This window comes from Sus scrofa, chromosome Y, assembly GCF_054392235.1.
Source record: "Sus scrofa isolate SSC_HxYL_T2T_F1_AM1 chromosome Y, Sscrofa_HxYL_maternal_Yorkshire_Landrace_v2.0, whole genome shotgun sequence".
NCBI lineage: Eukaryota > Metazoa > Chordata > Mammalia > Artiodactyla > Suidae > Sus > Sus scrofa.
Window position 1 is genome coordinate 22,774,894 of NC_139402.1, and position 18,954 is coordinate 22,793,847.

The window sequence follows — 18,954 nt, forward strand, 5'->3', positions numbered from 1 at the left end:
TACCACACATCTGATGGATCTTTCCTTACATCTCTATCAACATACCTCCAAAACAACAGCTCACAGTGCCCATCTTACAACCCTCGATGTGTGAGGTTCCCAAATTGACTCAAACATGCTCTTTTTCACTCGCAAGGAGGGTATTGTGTCACAAGGCTCCATAGTAATGATGCCATTGCTGTGGCAACCAGTTGGCCTGGAAATTTCAGTCAGAAGGCAAACAGCGCACTCTGGGCCCACCTGTTCTCTACATAGTTTTGGCTTTTTTCATGATCATGTGTAGCATTATGAAGTCAACAGTGTTGTCCAAACACTGCTTCCCACAAATATGCAGTTTGAAATCTCAATTGGAATGAAAATACGTGATTGATAAAGATGCAAGCCCAAGTAGACTGGATATTGAAAACAGGGAAAAAGTGTTGGAGAATACCACATATGAAGAACTTTAAATGGGAAGGGGGTTTTCTTTTCAGGGAATATATCTACTGTCCATTACTATGATCTACATATTATGCCATTTGAGTAGATAATGATCTTCCAGTGGAAGCTTTGATTGTATTGGGCATATTTCTAGAGTCAAGCCAAGAATGAGTGAAGAATCTGGTACAAGAATGCTGGGATTTCCCTTGTGTCAGGTATCCTCCTGAAGCCCAGGCCACTGTTGGCACTGAGATTCTGATCTTGACTGATGTTTGAATCAAAATACCGTTTACCTCTCTCCTATCTCTCTTTCTCTCTCTCTCTCCCTCTCTCTGTCTCACTTGCTCTCTCATCACTTCAACCTCTTTCATTTTCTCTCACATCCTCTTGCCCCAAGTTAACCTGTTGTGATCCTGGATGTAATATCTCTGCCAGGATTCCTGTCCAAGTCTTTACCCAACATTTTCCCTCTGTCTTCTGATTCCCTATCTAATGTACCAGTGGTGGTTCAAAAAGAATTCCTCTGCTCATATATGGACATTCGAACTCGGCCATCCAAGCCCCATACATCCCAAAGTCAGCCATGCACAGGGATCTTCTGACCACCTCATAAGTACTGCGGTTTATGTGGTCCAATATTTCACTCAGAGATGAACACATTTTCATCCACATTCACATGAGAGCTCTAGCAAGAAACAGCTTACCTGCAGCAGACCCTACCTGTATTATAAGGTCTTCTGGATATACTGGGGAGGTTGATTTCTGGACTGGAGTTTGTAGCATATACGAAAAGAAGACTTCAACTCTCGATGTCTCAGTGAAATGGCATCCATACAACTGTCTGAGCACACTTGAGCAGGGCCTGGTTGACAATGACCATAGTGCACATTTTCTGTTGCCCCAAACCAGTCTCTCTTTGGCACCCTACTCATCCTTCTCTAAACAGTCAATTGTCAGGGCCAGAGTGCCATCTCCTCCAAGGAGGAATCCTCAAGTCTCTCCACTTGAAGATCCCCCCAGAGTGCTCACCAAGGATCATAAGAGAGACCCTCATTACCTTCCTGAAAATTGGGAACACCACAAGAGAGCTGGCAGTGGTCATAATCAGCCAGAATCAGAAGAGACAGAGCTTGTGCATATCAACCTGTGAATGATACACAGGAATATCCCATCTTCATTTTCAGTACCATTCCTTTTTTTGGATGGCTAGACTGTGATTTCAACTATTGACCTGTGTATTCAGAATCCTGGAGTTTTAAATTCTCCCTTTTGATTATCTACATCAGGGGTGATATTGAGGGCCTCCCACTTGATTAAAGGAACAGGCGTCTTGATTTTTTGTTTGGTCTCTGGAATGAGGTATTTCAAAGGGGCATTAAGCATGAGTCTTTTTTCACATTTTGGAAAATATTTGAGTTGGTCGGGAAACTGGTCCCTTTAAGAGATACCATGATCAAACATCTATCCTGTATAACAAATTTTTACCTCAGGAGACTGGTGAAAGTGGTGGCCATGAGGCTGAAGATGGAGATAATACTTTTCATCAAATTGTACCACACATCTGATGGTTCATCCTTTACATCAGCATAAATATACCTCTGGCACATGAACTCAGGTTTCCCATCAACCAACCCTCAATGTGTGAAGTTGTGTGCTTCCCAATTGGGCACAAACATACCCCTTTTCTCTCACAGGGCAGCTATTGTGTCACAAACCTCACTGGGCATCATGCCATTGCTGTGGTAACCAGTTGGCCTGGAATGTTTAGACGGAAAGCAAACTGTCTATTCTGGGGCCACCTTCTCTCTACATAATGATGGATTTTTCCACAGAAATCTGTGGAATTTTTGGGTCAAAGTTGTTGTTTAAACACTGCACCCTGAGAATACACAATATGAATTCTCATTTGGAATGAACATATGTGATTGAAAAAGGCACACTCCCTAATTATACAGGATAATGAAAACAAGGAAAGAATGTGGGAGAACACCACATACAAAGAACTTTACATGGGTGGGGGGCTTTCTGTTCAGGGAATATATCTGCTGTCCATTAATCTGATTGACACATCATGCGATTTGATTAGATGTGTGACAAATAGGGTTTTAATACCGCTCTTTCAGTGGGGAGCCATGATTGTAATGGAAAACTTTCTAGATTCATGCCAAGAATGATGTAGAATGTAGTACAAGTGTATTGGGTTTTCCCTTGTGTCAAATATCCTACTGAAATCCAGATAATCTCCTTGGCATTGATGTTCTACCCTTGACTGTTAAATGAATCCAAATATGCTTTACCTCTCTGAATCTCTCCCTCTTTCTTTGTCTCTCTTTATGTCTCACTCTCTCTCTCACCAATTCACTCTCCTTCACTTTCTCTTGAATCTTCTTTCCCTAAGTTTACCTGTGGTGATCCTCGTTGTAATATCTCACCCAGAATATCAGTCCAAGATTTTACACACCATTTCCCTCTGTCTTCTGTTTCCCTATCAAATATAAAAGCAGTGGTCCAGAAAGAAATCCTTTGTTGATATGGAGACATTCCAACTCGGACATATTACTTCCCACTTCCCATTGTCAGCCCTGCAGAGTGACCTGCTGACAACCTCATATGTGCTGCAGTTTATGTGGTCACATATTTGACTCAGAGACCAAAACATTTTCAACCAGGTTCACATGATTTCTCTAGCAAGAACTAGCTTAATTGAAGCAGACTTCACCTGGATGATCAGGTCTGTGGATTTGCTTGTATACTGGATAGCTGGACTCGTGCTTGGAGGATGTAAGAAATAAAGTGTGTAAATCTCCATGACTCAGTGTATTACCATCCAAACACCATTAATAGCACTCTGGAGCATGGCCTGGCTAAAAATAGGCCAAAACGCCTTTATTCTGTCCCCCCAAAATGAGTCTCACTTTGTGACAAACATCTTTCTCTAGATCCATGGTTGGAAGTGCCAGAATGTCCTCTCCTCCAAATGGGAAACCTCAAGATCCTCGAATTTAAGCCCTAATGACAGGGTTTATGGAGGTTCAGAAGTGATATGCTTTTTCCCAGTACTGGTAATTGTGAATACCACAAATATGCTGTATTGTCCCTAGTCAACACACCAACAGCCAGCACCCAAATACACAGGGCTTGTGCTTATCAACCTGTGAAAAATTCACCAGAAATATCTGTTTCCTTCTCAGTAAAATTCCTTTCCTTTGGAAGACTAGCCTGAAGTATCAGCTATTGGCATGCATATTCCAAATCATGGAGTTTTAAATTCCCACTTTGTAATGTATTCTTCAAGTGTGATATCAAGGGCCTCGCACTTGGTTGAACGCAGAGTGGACTGAATTCATAGTTTGGCCTTTAGAATGGCGTGTTTCAAACAGGTATTAAGCATATCTCCTTTTTCACATGTATGAAAGTCTTGAGATTGTCAGCTCACTGGTCACTTGAGGATATATCAAGGTCAAAAATCACGCCTTTATAATGGAAGTTTACCTGATAAGAGTGTTGGCCATGAGGTAAAAATGGAGATAATACTGTGGGTAAAATTGTCCTTCTTATCTGATGGATAATCCTTTGCATCAGTATCAACATCCCTCCAGAACAACTGTTCAGGGTGCCCATCTTAAAACCCTCATGTTGTGAGGGTGAGAGCTTCCCACATGGGGCCCATCATGCACTCTCACAGAGAAGCTGTTGTGTTACAAGGATCTATTGGCATCATGCCATTGCTGTGGCAACCAGTTGGTTGGGACTTTTCACAGGGAATGCAATCCTGCCCACTCAAGGCCCAGCTGCTCTCTACATAATGACGGCTCTTTCCCTGAATATCTGTGGTGCTTCAGGATCAATGTGCTTGTTCAAACACTGCATCTCAGGAATAAACGTTATAAAGTCTATTTTGGAAAGAAAATATGTGATTGAAAAAGACACATCCTTCTCTAGACAGTCAATGGTCAGGGCAGAGTCCCATCTCTAACAAGAGTGAAACCTTGAAGATCTCACCACAGTGCTCATGGTGTGTCAAAAGAGAGACACATTACTTTACTGACAATTGGGAACACCACAAAACACCTGGCAGTATCCCTAATACCCACAGTAACAGCCAGTATCAAAAGAAACAGGGCCTGTGCATATCAACCTATGAAACATACAAAGGAAATATCCCAGATTAATTCTCGGTACCATTCCTTTGTTTTTGAGGCTAGCCTGTGATTTCAGCTATTGAATTGAGTATTCAGAATCATGGAGTTTTCATTTCCACCTTTGGAGTATCTCCTTCAGTGGTGATATTGAGGGTCTCACGCTTGGTTGAAGGCAGAGGGGTCTTGATTCTTGGTTTGGGCTCTGAAATGAGGTGTATCAAATGGGCATTAGGCATGAGTATTTTTTCACATGTAGGGAAAATACTTGAGGTGATCAGCACACTGGTACCGTTCAGAGATACCATGATCAAACAGATCTCCTATGTATTCGACTTTTAGCTCATGAGTCTGATGAGAGTGGTAGCCAGGAAGCTGAAAATTAAGATAATACTGTTCGTCAAATTGTACCACACATCTGATGTATCTTCCTTTACATCAGTATCAACATACCTCCAGAAACAGCTCAGGGTGCCCATCAACCAATCTTCAATTCATTAGGGTAAGAGCTTCCCAAACGGGCTCAAACGTCCCTCTTTCCTATCACTGACAGGGTATTATGTCACAAGGCTCTCTGGGCCTCTTACCATTGATGTGGCAACCAGTTGTCATGGAACTTTCTGATGGAAGGAAAACTGCCCACTCTGGCCCCACCTGCTCTCTACATAATGATGGCCTTTGCCATGAATATGTGTGACATTTTTGGGTCAATGTTTTTGTTCAAACACTGAATCCCATGAATACACCATATCAAATCTCACTTGAAATGAAAATATTTGATTGAATATGATCCACACCCAAGTATCCTGGGTAATGAAAACAAGAGTGTGAAAACACCACATATGAAGATCTTTACATGGGAAGGGATTTTTTTGCTCATGGACTATATCTACTGTCCTTTAATATGTTCTACACATCATGCTATTTAAAAATATAAATTTGGCAAAAAAAGATATTAAGTCCCAATCTTCCAGTGGGGAGCAGTGATTGTAATGGCTATATTTGTAGATTTATGCAAAGAATGAGTGAAGAATCTGGTACAAGTGTGCTAGGTTTTCCCTTGTGTCGGATATCCTCCTGAAACCCAGATATCGGCTTAGGGCTGAAGTTATGCCCTGGAATGATGCTTAAATACAAATCTCCTTTATCTTTCATTCCCTCTCTATCTATCTCACCACTTTACCCTCCAATTTCTGTCAAATCCTGTTTCCCAAAGTTTACCTTTGGTTATCCTGGATGTAATATCTCAGCCAGGATATAAGTCCAAGTTTTTACCCAACATTTCCCTCTGTCTTCTGATTCCCTATCAAATACACAAGCGGTGGTCCAGAAATAAATCATTTGTTCATATAGAAACGTACAAATTCGGCCATCCTACACCCCACTTAACATTGTCAGCCCTGCAGAGTGAACCGCTGACCACCTCATATATACTATGGTCTATGTTGTCCCGTATTTCACTTGGAGAACAACACATTTCCAACCAGGTTCACACGAGGGCTCTAGAAAAAATTAGCTTATCTAAAGCAGAACCCACATGGACGATCTGGTATTGTGGATTTGTTGGGGTGGTGAATCTCTGGACTAGAGCCTGGGGGATTTAGGAAATAAAGTCTCTGACTCTCCCTGTCTCAGTGCATTGTCTTCCAAACACCAGCCTGAGCACCCTTGATATGGGTCTGGTAACAATTGGACCAAAGCGCTTTTATTCTGTCACACAAAAGCAGACACTCTTTGGGACACACCTCATTGTTCTCTAGACACATGATTGGCATGGCCAGAGTCCCCTCTCCTCCAAGAGTGAAACATCAAGAGACTCCAAATTTAGCCTTCACCACTGGGTACACGGAGGTTCTGAAGTGAGTGACTTCTTCGATTCCTGACATTTGTGACTACCACAAACAAGCTGGCATTGTCCCTAGTCAACACACTAACAGCCAGCACCAAAGGAGACGGGATTTTGCTTATCAATTTGTGAAATTTGCACCAGAAATTTGACAGCATCCTTTAGAGTAAAATTCCTTTGATTTGGATGATTAGCCTAAAATTTCAGCTATTGACATATATATTCCAAAGCATGGAGTTTTAAATTACCACTATGGAATATCTTCTTCACTTGTGGTTCCAAGGGCCTTGCATTTGGGTGAATGCAGAGTTACCTGGATTCATGGTGTGATCTCTGGAATTAGGTGTTTCAAACAGGTATTAAGTAAGCATGTATCTTTTTCACATGGATGAAAAGACTTGAGGTGGTCGGCTCACTGGTCACTTTAGGATGTACCATTGTCAAAAATCATGCCAGTAAAATCGATATTTAGCTCGGTAGAATGATGAGGGTGTTGGATATGAGGTAAAAATGGAGATAATACTGTCGGTCAAATTGTACCACACATCTGATGGGTGATCCTTTACATCAGTATCAACATACGACCAGAACAACAGTTCAGGGTGCTCGCCTTCCAACACTCATGGTGTGAGGGTGAGAGCTTCCCACATGGGACCCATCACACACCTCTACTCTCACAGAGAGGCTGTTGTATTACAAGGATCTATGGGTGTCCTGCCATTACCATGGCAATATTTTGGTCATGAGCTTTGAGAGGGAAGGCAACTCTGCCCAGTCAGAGCCCATCTGCTCTCTAAATATTTGTGGCTCTTTCCCTGAAAGTCTGTGGAGCTTCAGAATCAATGAGCTTGTTCAAACATTGCACCCTAGGAATACACATTATAAATTATCTTGTGGAAGGAAAATATATGCTTGAAAATGACACACACCCCATGATGCCTGGATAATGAAAACAGGGAAATACTAAGGGAAAACACCAAAAGAGCAGCTCCTTAATAGGGAAGGAGCTTTTCCCCTATGGGAAAATATCTACTGTCATTCACCCTGATCTCCACATCATGCCATTTGAGATTATAAGGGTGACAAACTAGGATTTTAAACCCTATTTTCCATCAGAGGAAAAGGATTGTAATGGACCCCTTTCTAGAGTCAGTCCAAAAATGAGTGAAGATTCTGTTACCAGAGTGCTGGGTTTTCCCTTGTGTCGGATATATTCCTGAAAAACAGGCACTTGTTTGGCACTGAAGTTCTGCACTGGACAATAGCTTGAATAAAAATATCATCTATCTGTCTATCATCTATCATCTATTTATCTATCTATTTATCTATCTATCATCTATCTATCATCTATCTATCTATTTATCTATCATAACCTATCTATCTAACATCTCTCCATCTGTCTGTTGTGTCTCTCTTTAGTTCACTGTCTTCCTCTCTCTCACTTCACCCTCCTTCTTTCCCTCAAATCCTCTTGCCCCAAGTTTTCCTTTGGTGGTCCTGGATGTCATATCTCAGCCAGGAGATCAGTCCAAGTCTTTACCCAGCATTTTCTCTCTCTCTTCTTCACTCTCAAGTGTTGGTCCACAATGAAATCCTCTGTTCATATAGACACATTCCTTATAGGCCACCCAAACCCCACACTTCCCATTGTCAGTCCTGGACAGTGACCAGCTGACCACCTCATATGTACTGCAGTATATGTGGTCCCATATTTGAAAAGACATCAACACATTCTCAACCACTTTCACATGAGGACTCTTGCAAAAATTAGATTAATTACAGCAGACCCCATCTGCATCATCAGATCTTGTGGTTATGCTGGGGAGGTGGATCTCTTGACTCATCCATGTGTCATATAGGAAAATAAGTCTATGACTATCCAAGTGTCAGTGAATTCGCATCTGAACTACTGTCTTAGCACCCTTGATCATGGTCTGGTTGACAATGGGCCAGTGTGCATGTTTTCTGTTGCCCAAAACCGGTCTCTCTTTGGAAAATTATTCATCCTTCTCTCAACCATAATTTGTAAGGATCAGATTCCCATTTCTTCCAAGAGTGAAATCTCAAGTCATTCCACATGAAGATCTCAAAACATGGCTTATGGAGGTTCATGAGAGATACTCGTTACCTTCCTGATAATTGGGGACACAACAAAATAGCTGGAAGTGGTCCTAATCTCCACATGAACAGCCAGTACCAAAAGAGAGAGAGAGACTGTGTTTATTAAACTGTGAAATAGCCACAGGAAATATCCGAGCTTCATTCTCAGTACCATTCCTTTTTTTTTGTTTGTTTGTTTTGGATGGCTAGTGTGTGATTTCATCTATTAATCTGTGTATTCAGAATCCTGGAGTTGTAATTACCCCTTTTTGAATATCTACTGCAATGGTGATATTGAAGGCATCACACTTGATTGAAGGTAGATGGGTCATGATTCTCGGTTTGGGATGTGGAATAAGGTGTTTCCAATGGGCATTACGCATGACTCTCCACATTTAGGAAAATACATGAGGTGGTCCGTACACTGGACACTTTAGGAGTTATTATGATGAAACAGCTGTACTGTGTAATAGATTTTTAGCTCAAGATCCTGATGAGAGTGGTGGCCATGTGCCTAAAGATAGAAACAATAGTGTTCATCAAATTGTACCAATCATCTGATGTATCTTCCTTTATATTCATATCAACATACCTCCAGAACAACAGCTCAGTGTGCCAATCATCCAACCTTCAATGTGTAAGAGCGAGGGCTTCTCAAATGGGCTCAAACACGCCCCTTTGCTCTCACAGTGACACTATTGTGTCACAAGGCTTGCTGGACATCATGCCATTGCTGTGGCAACCAGTTTTCCTGGAACGTTCAGATGGTAGGCAAATCACCCAATATGGACACACCTTCCCTCTAGATAATGATAGCTGATTCTGTGAACATGTGAGCCATTATGCAATCAACGTTGCTGTTCAAACACTGCATCCCACGAATACAAAGTATCAAATCTAATTTGGAACGAGAATATGTGATTGAATATTACCCTCTCCCCAAGTATTCGGGATAATGAAAGCAAGGAAAGGATGTGGAAGAACACCACATACGTAGAACTTCATATGGGAAGGGAGTTTTCTGTTCAGGGAATATATCCTCTGTCCATTAATCTTATCTAAATCTCATGCCATTTGAGACGATATGTGTGAAAAAATGGGTCTTTAATACAGATCTTCCAGTGAGTAGTTGTAATTGTAATGGACACATTTCTAGAGACATGCCATTAACGAGTGAAGAATCTGGTACAAGTGTGCTGGGTTTTCCTTTATGTCGGATATCCTTCTGAAACACAGACATCTGCTTGGTGCTGAAGTTCTGCCCTGGATTGATGCTTGAATCCAAATCACATTTACCTCTATCTCTCTGCTATCTCTCTCTCTCTTTCTTTCTGTCTGCCTCTCTCTCACCACTTCACCTGTCTTCACTTTTTCTCAAATCCCCTTGACCCAAACTTACCTGTGTTTATCCTGGGTGTAATATCTCTGAAAGGATATCAGTCCAAGCCTTTACCCAACATTTCCCCCTGTCCTCTGATACCCTATCAAGTATAAAATCTGTGGCCCAGAAAGAAATTCTCTATTCGATTAGAGACATTCCAATTTGTTCTTTCTGTACCTAACTTCCCATCGTCAGCCCTGCACAGAAACCCAGTGAGAACCTCATATGTACTGCAGTTTTTGTGGTCCCATATTTAACAAAGAGATCAACATATTTTCAACTAGGTTCACAATAGTTCTCTAGAATGAATTAGATTAAATGAATCAGACCCCAAATGGATAATAAGGACTTTTGGATTTTCTGGGTGGTGGTTTTCTGGACTCGTGCTTGGGGAATTAGATAAATAAAGTCTGTTACTCTCCATGTCTCAGCGAATTGGCATCAAAACACTGGTCTAGGCACACTTGAGCAGGGCCTGGATGAAAATGGGCCAAAGCACATTTATTCTGTAACCCAAAACCAATCACCTCATCATTTTTTAGACACATGCTTGGCAGGGCTGGAATTCCCTCTTCTCCAAGAGGGACACCTCAAGAGACTCCAATTGAAGGCCTCACCACCAGTTTCATGGAAGTTCAGAAGTTAGACACTCCTTCCCTTCCTGAAAATTGTGGTTACCACAAACAAGCTGGCATTGTCCCTAGTCAACCCACTAATATCCAGCACCAAAATACACACGGCTTGTACTTATCAACCTGTGAAAAATCCACCAGAAGTATCCCAGATTCCTTCTCAGTAAAATTCCTTTCTTTGGAAGGCTAGCCTGAAGTATCAGCTATTGGCATGTATATTCCAAAGCATGGAGTTGTAATTTCCCCCTTGGTAATGTCTTCTTCAAGTGTGATATCAAGGGCCTCGCACTTGGTTGAACCCAGAGTAGCCTGGATTCATTGTTTGTCCTCTGGAATGAGGTGTTTCAAACAGGTATTAAGCATGTGTCTTTTTTCACATGTATGAAAGGCTTGAGGTTGTCATCTCACTGGTCAATTTAGGACATACCATGGTCAATAATTCACGCCTGTATAATTGATGTTTAGCTCGGTAGTCTGATGAGATTGTTGGCCATAATGTTAAATATAGAGATAGTATTGTCAGTGAAATTGTACCATACATTTGATGGATCACCCGTTATATAGGTATTAATATACCTCCAGAACAAAGGTACAGGGTGCTCATTTTCCAACCCTAATGATGTGAAGGTTCAGCTTCCCACATAGGGCCCACCATGCACCTCTACTCTCAGAGAGAGGCTCTTGTGTTACAAGGATCTATGGGCGTCATGACATTGCCATGGCAACCAGTTGGTCAGGACATTTCAGAAAGAAGGAAAATCTTCCCACTCAGGGTCCACCTACTCTATACATATTGATGGCTCTTTCCCTTAACATGTGCCATACTTCAGAATCAATGTGCTTGTTCAAAAACTGTATACCAGGAATATACAGTATAAAATCAATTTTGGAAAGAAAATATGGGATTGAAAAAGACACAGTGCTCAAGTTGCCATTATAATCAAAACAAGGATAGACTGAAGAAAACACACAATACTCAGCTCTATAGAAGGGAAGTGGCTTTTCCACTCAGGGAAAATATCTATGGTCCTTCAACCTGATCTCCATATCATGCCATTTGAGAAGATAAGTGTGCCAAAAAAGGGGCTTTAAATCATATTCTCCATCAGGAAAAATGATTGTAATGGACGCATTCTAGAGCAGGCTGAGAAGGAGTGAAGACTCTAGTACAAGAGTGTTGGTTTTTGCCTTGTGTCGCATATCTTCCTGAAAGACAGACACCTGCTTTGCCCTGAATTTTGTATGGAACAAAGCTTTAATCAAAATCTCCTTTCTCTCTCGCTCCCTCTCTCTCTCTCTATCCCTTTCTCTGCCTCCCTCTATCTCACCAATTTTCCATCTTTCACTTTATCTCGAATCCCCTTTCCCCAGATTTACCTGGGGTGATCTTCGATGTTATATTTCTGCCTGGATATTAGTCCAAATATTTACCCAATATTTTCCCTCAGTCTTATGATTCACTGTCAAATATAAAGGTGGTGGACAGAAAGAATTCCACTGTTCGTATAGAGATAGTCCAACTCTGCTATTGATCCCCACTCTTCCCATTGTCAGACCTACACAGTGACCCGCTGCCAACCTCATATATACTGCTGTCTATGTGGTCCTATATTTGACTCAGATATCAAAACATTTTCAAAATCTTTAACATGAGGGTTCTAGCAAGAATTAGCTTACTTGCAGCAGGCCCCACCTGGGTCTTGTTGGTATGCTGGGGTGGCAGATCTCGGGACTCGTGTTATTGGCATATAGGACAAGAAGTCTGTGATGCACCATGTCTCACGGAATTGGCATCCAAAAACAGTCTAAGCACCCTTGAGCAGAACCTGTATGAACATTGGCCAGTGCACATTTATTCTATAACCCAAAGCCAGTGTCTCTTTGGAGCACACCTCATCCTTCTCTAGACTCACAATTGACAGACCCAGATTTACCTCTCCTCCTAAAGAGAAACTTCAAGATCTTCCAATTGTAATCCTCACAACTGTGTTCTTGGAGGATCAGATTTGAGACCCTCCTTCCCTTCCTGACAATTGTGGATCCCACAAACAATATAGCATTGCCCCTAGTCAAAACACTAACAGCCAGCCCCCATATAGACAGGGCTTGCACTTATCAAACTGTGGAAAATACACCAGAGTTATCCCAGCTTCCTTCTCAGTGAAATTCTTTCCTTTTGACAGATATCCTGAAATTTCAGTTATTGACATGTATGTAGTTTTAATTTCCTACTTTTGAATGTCTTCATCACATGTGATATCATAGGCCTTGAACTTGGTTGAACCCAGACCAGAGTTGCCTGGATTCATGGATTGGCCTCTGGAATGAAGTGTTTCAAAAAGGTATTAGACACGTTTCTTTTTTCAAAACTATGAACATATTGAGGTAGTGAGCTCACTGGCCACGTAAGAACATAACATGATCAGAAATCACACATGTATAATCAATGTTTAGCATTGGTAGAATGATGAGAGAGTGGACCATGAGGTTAAAAATGGAGATAATACCGTCAGTCAAATTCTACCACACATCTGATGGATCTTCCTTTACATTAGTATCAACGTACCTCCAGAACACCAGCTCAGGGTGCACATCATTGAACCCTCGATGAATTAGTGTGAGAGCTTCCCAACAGGTCTCAAACACACCTCTTTGCTCTCACAGTGATGCTATTTTGTCACTAGGATCTATATGCATCATGCCATTGCCATGGAAACCAGTTGGCCTGGAATTTTCAGATGGAAGGCATACCACCCATTCAGGGCCCACCTGCTCTGTACAGAATGATGGTTTTTTTCCATGAACATATGTGGCATTTGGGGGTCAATATTGTTGCTCAAACATTGCATCTCACCAATACACAGTATCAAATCTCATTTGGAATGAAAATATGTGATTGACAAAGACCCATTCCCCAAGGACCCTGGATAATTAAAACAAGGATAAGAGTGTGAAAGAACACATATGAAGAACTTTACATGGGTACGAAGTTTTCTGCCCAGGGAATATAATACTGTCCTTTAATCTGATCAACACATCATGACATTTGAGAGGATAATGGTGAAAAGAAGTGTCTTTAATACTGATCTTCCAGTGGGGAGCAGCGATTGTAATGGACACATTTCTAGAGGCATGCCAAGAATGAGTGATATATCTGGTACAAGTGTGCTGGGTTTTCCCTTTTGTCAGATATCCTCCTGAATCCCAGACATCTGCTTGGTGCTGAAGTTCTGCCATGGACTGATTCTTGAATCCAATTCCTTTACTTTGCTTTCTCTCTGTCCTATCTCTATTTCTCACTCTCAGTATCTTCCTCTCACTCTGAATCACTTTTTCTCCCACCACTTCACCTCATTCATTTTTGCTCCATTCCTCTTGTCCCAGGTTTACACATGGTGATCCTGGATGTAATATATCAGCCAGGATATCAGTCCAAGTCTTTACCCACAGTTTCCCTCTGTCTTCTTATTCCCTTTAAAATATACAAGTAGTGGTCCAGAAAGAAATCCTATATTTGCATTGAGACATTCCATCTCAGCCATCCTACCAACCTCTTCCCATTGTCAGCCCTGCACTTGGACCCCCTGACCACCTCATCTGTACAGCAGTATAAGTGGTCCCATATTTAGCTCAGATACCAACACATTTTCAACCAGGTTCACATGATGGCTCTATCAAGTATTAACTTACCTGAAGCAGACCCCACCTGTATCATGACGTTTTGTGGATAAGCTGGGGAGGTGGATCTCTGGACTCACGCTTGTGGCATATAGGAAAAGAAGTCTGTGACTCTCCATGTCTCAGTGAATTGGCTTTCGAACAACTGTATGAGTACCCTTGAGCAGGGCCAGGCTGACAATGGGCCATAATGCAAGTTTTCTGTCACCCAAAACTAGTCTCTCTTTGGGAACCTACTCATACTTCCCTAGACTGTCATTTGTCAGGGCCAAAGTCCCATCTTCTCCAAGAGTGAAACCTCAAGGCACTCCTCTTGAAGATCTAAACCCAGGGCTCATTATGGGTCATAAGAGAGACACTCTGAAACTTCATGACAATTTGGGACACCACACATATGCTGTCAGTGGCCCTAATCACCACAGTAACAGCCAGTACCAAAAGAGACAAAGGTTGTGTATATCAACCTATGAAATATCCACAGTAAATATCCCAGCTTTATTCCTCATACCATTCCTTTTTAGGTGTGGCTGTGACTTCAGCTATTGACATGTTTATTCACAATCATGTAGTTGTAATTTCCACCTTGTGAATATCTACTTTGGGGGCAATATGGCGAGCCTCACACTTGGTTGAAGGCAGAGGGGTCTTGATTCTTGGTTTGAGCTGTGGAATGAGGTGTTTCAAATGGGAATTAGGCATGAGTCTTTCTTCCCATGTAGGAAAATACTTGACGTGGTCAACACAATTTTCCCTTTAAGAGTTAAAATTATCAAACAGCTATACTGTGTAAATGATTTTTAGTTCAGGAGCCTTATAAGAAGCTAAAGTTGGAGATAATATTGTTCATAACTTGCTTCTGTTAGAAAATCCTTTCTCTCCCACACCCTCTCTCTCTCTCACAAATCCTTCTGATCCAAGATTTCCAGGTATTTAACTGGGGAATTTATGTCAGCCAGGAGACAGTCCAAATCTTTACCCAACATTATCCTTCCATCTTCCAATACCCCATTCAAAATACAATCTCTGGTCCATATATAGCTCCTCTATAGGAAGAGAGACAGTCTTAGATGCACCATCTAACCCCATTCTTCCAACAGTAGCCCTTTAGGGGGACCCACTGACCACCTCTTGTGTACTGTGGTTTATGTGGTTCCAAATTTTACTCAGAAATCAAAACATTTGCAACAATATTCCCATGAGGTCTCCAACAATAATGAACTTTCCTGCAGCAGGCCACACCTAGATGATCACGTTTTCTCGATGTGCTGGGGAGGTGGAAATATGGACTTGTGCTTTTGGGATTTAGGACCCGAAGATTGTGGATATTCACGTCTCACTGAATTGGCATCGGACCACTGGTTTGAGCACACTTGTCCAAGGCCTGGCTGACAATGGGACAGAATGCAAGTTTTATGTCACCCAAAAACAGACTATATTTCAGAAACTACTCATCCATCTCTAGATCATTGATTTGCAGGGACAGAGTCCCCACTTCTACAAGATGGAACCCTCAAGACACTAAAATTGAAAAACCTAACCACAGGGCTCATGGAGGATCACAAGGGACACCCTCCTTCCCTTCCTTACAATTGCAGACACCCCAAACAAGCCGGCACTGACAATAGTCATCATATTACCAACCAGCACCCAAAGAGAGAGAGGGCTTGTGCTTATCAACCTGTGGAAAATCCACCTGAAATATCCCAGTTTCATTTTCATTTAAAATTCCTTTGTTTTGATGGCTAGCATGTGGTTTCAGCTATTTATATGTAAATTCAGAAGGATGGATCTCTATTTCAACCCTTTTGAAGGTATTCAGGGGTTATATCAAGAGCCCCATGCTTGGCTGATGGCAGAGAGCCACGGGTTCCATGGTTGTGTTCTTCTACGACGTGTTTCAAACAGCCATTAAGCATGAGTCTATTTACACATGTAGGGAAAGACTTGAGGTGGTCAGCACACTGGTCCCTTTTTAATATACGATGACTTAACTGCAAGCCTGTCCAATCAATGCTTGGCTCAGTGCATTAATGAGAGTAGTGTCCATAAGGCTAAAGTTGGAGGTAATATTGTTCATCAAATTGTACTAACCATCTGATTGATCATCATTTACATCAGCATCAACATACCTCCAGATGAAGAGCTTAATTGGCCCATCATTCATGCATCCAGGTGTGAGGGTGAGAACTTCCATACTTGGGGCCATCATGCCCCTCTGCTCTCACAGAAAACATGCTGTGCCACAAGGCTGGATGGGCATCATGCCATTGCCATGGATACAAGTTGGATTAGACCCTTCAGAGTGAAGTCACCTCTGTGCAATCTGGGTCCATATGCTCTCTATATAATGATGGCTCTTTCCCCAAACATGTGTGGCGCTTCAAGGTCAATGTTGTTTTTCAAATACTGCATGCCAGGAATCCACAATATAAAACTGCAGAAACAACCTGGACGATCAGGCCTTGTGGATTGCTGCTGAAGTGGATCTCTGGACTCGTGCTTAACGTAATTAGGGAATGTAGTCTGTGACTCTTCATGTCTCATTGAATTGGCATTAGAACAAGGGTCTGAGAACCCTTGAGAAGGACCTGGCTGACAACAGGACAGAGCACTCAATTTGGGACACTCTTCATCCTTCCCTTGGTTCATTTTGTCAGGGCCAGTACCACCTCTCTTCCAAGAGGAAACCTCAAGACACTCCACTTGAAGCCCTCACCACAGGGCTCATGGAGGATCAGATGAAGGATGCTCCTTCTCTTCTGTACAAGTGTAGACACCACAAGAATGCTGGCAGTGGCTCTATTCAACACCCTAACTGCCAGCACCCAAAGAGTGTGAAGGGTTTTCCTATCCACCTTTGGAAAATTCACCTGAAATATCCCAGTATATGTCACTGTTAAAATTCTTTTGCTTTGGAGGGCTATCCTGTGTTTTCACCACTTGACATGTATATTCAGAAGTGTGGAGTTATAATTTCCCCCTTTTGAATGTCTTCTTCAGGGGTTCTATTGACAACCTTTGTCTTGGTTGAAGGCAGAGTGGCCTGGTTTTATAGTTTGGGCTCTGGAATGTGGTGCTACAAACAGGCATTATGCGTGAATCTTTTATAAAATATAGGACAATTCTTGAATTGTTTGGTTCATAAGTCCCCTAAAGATATACCATATTCAAACAGCAAGCCTATCTAATCAAAGTTTAGATATGGAGACCGATGAGAGTAGTAGCCATGAGGCTTAAGTTGGAGATAATACATTTCATCCAATTGTACCACCCATTTAATGGATGATCCTTTACGTCAGTATCAACATTACTCCAGAAAAAAAGGGTTGTTTCCCATTTTTTAAAACTCAAATGTTCACATTTTCCAACCCTCATAGTGTATTGTTGAGTGCTTCACACATGGGGTTTAACACACAGTTCTATACTCACAGAGAGACTGTTGTGTCACAAGGCTTGAAGGGCATCAAAAATTTTCGGTGGAAACAATTGTCCTGGACCTTTAAAAAGAAAGCAACGTCAGCAACTCTGGGCTCACCTGCTATCTACATAATGATGGCTCTTTCCCTAAACATGTGCGGAAATTCAGGGTCAATGATGTTTTTCCAACACTGCATGTCAGGAAAACACAGGGTAAAAATACCCTTTGGAAAGAAAACATGAGGATTGAACATACCCACTCCCCAATTAGACTGGATAAAGAAAACTAGGAAAGAGTCATGTAGAACACCACATGAGCAAGCATTTACATGGGAAGGGGCTTTTCTGCTCAGGGAAAGTATCTACTGTCCATTAATCTGACCCAGCATCATGCCATTTGAGAAGAAAAGGCTGCAAAACAGGGGCTCTATCTCCTATCTTCCAGCAGGCAGCAGTGAGTATAAGGGACACATTTCAAGAGACATGCCAAGAAGGAGTGAAGAATCTGGAATAAGAGTGCTGGTGTTTCCCTGATGTGGAAACATGAGACAACTGCTTGTAATTGAGATTATGCCAAGGACCCTCGTTTGGATCAAAGTCAACATTATTTCTCTCTCTCTCTATCTATCTATCTATCTATCTATCTATCTATCTATCTATCTATCTATCTATCTATCTATCATCTATCTATCCATCCATCTCTCACTCTCTCTAGCACACTCTTGCTCTCATTCTCCTTTGGCTTCCAAATACTTCACCTTTTCTAGAATCTTCCTGCCACAAGTTTACCTTAAGTTATCCTGGATGAAATATCTCCACCAATATAACAGTCCAAATTTGAAATAACATTTTCCCTCCATCTCTTGATCCCATATCAAATATTCAAGCCTTGATCCATAACTAAATTCTTTTTAGTTATAGAGACAATCCCACTCGGCCACCATACCCACACTCTTCCCATTGCCACCACTTCACAGTGAGGCTCTGACCACATAATATATATTGAAATCAACGTGGTCACAAATTCCACTCATAGATCAACACATTTTCCACAAAGTTAACATGAGGGCTGAAACAATAATAAGCTTACCTGCAGCAGAACCAACCTGGACGATCAGGCCCTGTGGATTGCTGCTGAGGTTGATCTCTTGACTCATGCTTAGCGGATTTAGGTAATGAAGTCTGTGACTCTTCATGTCTTACTGAATTGGCATTTGGACAACAGTCTGATTACCCTTGAGCAAGTCCTGGTTGAATAGGAACCACACCACATGTGTTCCTTCACTCAAATCAATTCTCAATTTGAGACACACCTTCATGCTTCCCTTGACCTCACTGGCA